Source organism: Phragmites australis, chromosome 7, assembly GCF_958298935.1.
Source record: "Phragmites australis chromosome 7, lpPhrAust1.1, whole genome shotgun sequence".
Classification (NCBI taxonomy): Eukaryota; Viridiplantae; Streptophyta; class Magnoliopsida; order Poales; family Poaceae; genus Phragmites; species Phragmites australis.
Window position 1 is genome coordinate 34,137,772 of NC_084927.1, and position 3,580 is coordinate 34,141,351.

Sequence of the window (3,580 nt, forward strand, 5' to 3'; positions counted from 1 at the left end):
CGCCACCAAAACCCCCTCTCGAACCTCCGCGAAAACCCGCACCTCTCCGCCGCGCGAGTCGGAGGCCTCCACGGGCTACCCGATCCGGGCGCGTCCATTTGGTCGTGTGGTTTTGTTGCAGCGGTGACGCGGGACTAGTGCTGTTATGCAGTGATGGGTGTAGTTTCAGCCTGTCTAAGATGATAGCTTATGTTAATTGTGACAGCATAATTTACATCATCACATAAGATCAATCCATGCTTCTGGCCGACGAAGTCAGCTCATGTGGCTCTTGACCTATGGTTTGTTCAGGATGAAGAGTTCTCTGCCTTCAAGGCAGTTTATGTTTATCATGAGCATCTGCTATTGCGATGTTGTTCATCTCATTTTTTACTTTCTATCTGTTCTCTTGATACTTTGGTGGCTCTGATCCTTATTTTTTTAATAAGGGAATATTTTATTATTCCAGCCTCTGCATACGGTATGCACATAACTATCTATTATTACAACGTTTCAGTTGTGGACTGCAAATAAAGTGCCAACAAATGGCAAAAACTAAGGTAAAACCAAACATAAATATGATAGGAAGTCAACTTCAAAGTCCGAGCCTCCCAGTAAACATCCACCTATATTTGACAAAAATCTCCATTATCGTGATCCCCAGGATACGATAGGCCCAATTCATTTGATGTCTTTCCTCCTTTTGTAGCTAGGACTACTGTCGAATCCAATGCGTTCCCCTGAAGATGACTTGCATGTAAGTATTTGGTTTTAATTTGTCAAAAATAATTTCATTCCTAGTTAGCCAAGTGACCCAATATAAAGCACTTGTCCTAACCAAAATCTGGGGTTTCAACTTTCGGTCCATATTGCATAACCAATCACTAATAAGATGCGTAACACTTTTTAGAGGTAAAATGCCAAAAGCAATCTATACTGCTCTCCAAATGAACTTGGCAAACTGGCAATAAAAAAAAACAAATGTTGGATCGTGGATCATGAATAAAAAAACAAATGGCTCTGGTCCTTATTTAGACTAGCCTTACTGCTTTCCTTTTACGTGTGCAGTAAAACGTGGTCCTTCAGATTTCCAGGATCATGAATCAGTGAGAACCTTGAAATGTTGAAAAGCTAAAGCACATCTGCAAAGCGCAAGTGGAGCATCCACTATGTTGGGTGAAGCTAAAACTGTGCATTACATTTCAGTCGAATTGATAACTAGTTATTGCTAGGTTTTCTCTGTCATTGTATTTCGCATGTGTGCTGGTGTAGTACTATACTGGAAGCTTCGGTGCCTATCATGAACACAGCAAGCTGGACAAATGGAGGTAATTATTTCATCTTTGAGGCATGAAAGTTCATCTAAATTTTAGCGTGAAGTTGCTTCAATTATTGCAGATTTTATGGCGTTTTTATGAGGAAATAGATATTACGGTGTTCTGGGTGTTAGCTCACAATTGTTAAGTCTACTAAGTAATTTTCTTCATCTGCACTGCATCTCTCTCTTCTTCCTGATTGTGAAATACTCGAAAGTTAAAATCATTATATTTCTTCTGAGATCTGGCGATGTGGCACTGGTAACCTCGCTGTTTTGCAGGCAGTATTTTGAAATTGTTCTCTAAAAGAATATAACGAGAGTGCAGTGTCATGTATAATGGAATTTCAGTAGAACATGACAGTGCAAAGGTGGAATTCATAAGTCTAGTAACGTCAGAGTGGGAGAACCTTGACCTAACATCTACAGAGAATCCTTGTTTCTTTATTTCTTTGTTTTGTTGTTCCATTCCAAGATCTTAATTTATGTTGCACTGCTATCAGTTATTATCTATATCAGAAATGTTTTGGTGCCCATGGGAGCGTGCGACCCAATTGAAACACTTGTAATATTATATGCACCCACATCAGCATCAGTACGGCACTCGTTATTTATTTTGTTATATATGTGACCTGCAGGAATACTCGATTCTTGCTCCTAAACTCAAGGAGTATATTTCTGATTTATTTGTTAAACAAGATATCTTCATCAATATGAATATAGCCTCCAATAAAGGCTCAGGTAAAGGAGCCCGGTTCTTAAAAAAATATGAATACAGTATGACTTTGTTTAATTTAATTAATCTACAGCTTAATTAGTTTCATCTGTAACACTAGTACTGAATTTATTAGCACTGCATGGGGGCATGGTATAGATAAAGATCGACGGATTTGTGTTGAATTTCTAAAAATGTGCAAGCAAGCTGACTTACCAGATCTGTTCTCTCAACTGTTTATGCACAGCCTTATTCCTGGGCATTCTTGGGCTTGTTTGTGTAGGCAGGGATCGAACCCAATCCATCCATTTGGACTGAAATTTAGTTTTTTTTTTTATGTGTATCCGATGGGATTGAGCTTAATTCCGGTCTATTCAAACAAGACCTCAGTGGTAAATTATTTTATGCTTACTAATGTTGTGTGCTTCCTTAAATAAAAATAGTCTGCAATGAAGATCTGCTGTTCATGTTGTTGTTTTGACCAGGTAAATTTTGTTGTCTACTTGTGGCCTTTCATTCTGAAGTTTTCGAATTGTTGATCTGATCCTAGGCAGTGTTTTTTATAAGGTAATAGTACTGTTCTAAAAATAGGTCTACCAGGCCTTATTATAGGAAGAATGGGTGCCACTACTTGTTATTAGTATAAAATAGCAAGTTAAGCCCCATAATTGGACTGGTTATTAGGCCGTATAATCACCACTACATGGGTAATCGAAAGATCACTGGTCTCCGATTTGTAGAACCTTGTAAGGGAAAGAAGTCAAGAACCAAAGTTGAATTCTTCATACTTATACCTCTTTACTTATCCTGATACAATAGTAGTATAAGTTGTAGATTTCTGGCATTGATGGAACAATATAATGTGTTTTGTTATAAGTTCATAATAATGCTTGCATATGCATACCATACCTTATTGTGCTTCATTAGCAAATAATTTGTAAGAACACTGTTGATTTTTAGGGGGAAACATGCACTATTGAATTTGGCATTGATATTGGACAACTGCAATAATTATTGTTGTATGGTATATTGAAAAAGTTCATGGCTCGTGCCACTTTTTTCCCCAATGTTTCCTGACTTCTTGGCTAATGTCTTGAAAACAAAATGCAGCTAAAATTTTTACCTTGTGTTCATAGTATACTTTATCTTTTTGATTCATCAGACAAGCGCAAAATATGCATGGATGGTTGTGGCCATAAATTAGTGCTCTCAATATCAATCTTAACATGGAGCTTATTTGTCGAGTCCGACAAAATGTGTGTCAGCATCTACCAACTAGTCAACTTTGAGGTAATGAGGGTGCGTAAGTTGAAACTTAATTTACATTGACACGTCTGATACAAATCTCAGGTATACATTGCAGGTACGTTTAACCCAGTACCATCATAATTTGACACTTTAACGAAGGTAAGATAAAGCATTGCTCCCTGTTTTTTTTTTATCGAGCAGTGTTTTTTTAGAATTAGGGTTACATCATGGTACTAGTGAGATAAAGATATTAAGTTTTGCTATTGTGATGATGTCTTAGATCCTGCTTTTAGGCTTTAATCATCTAGTCTGTTGATAAGATA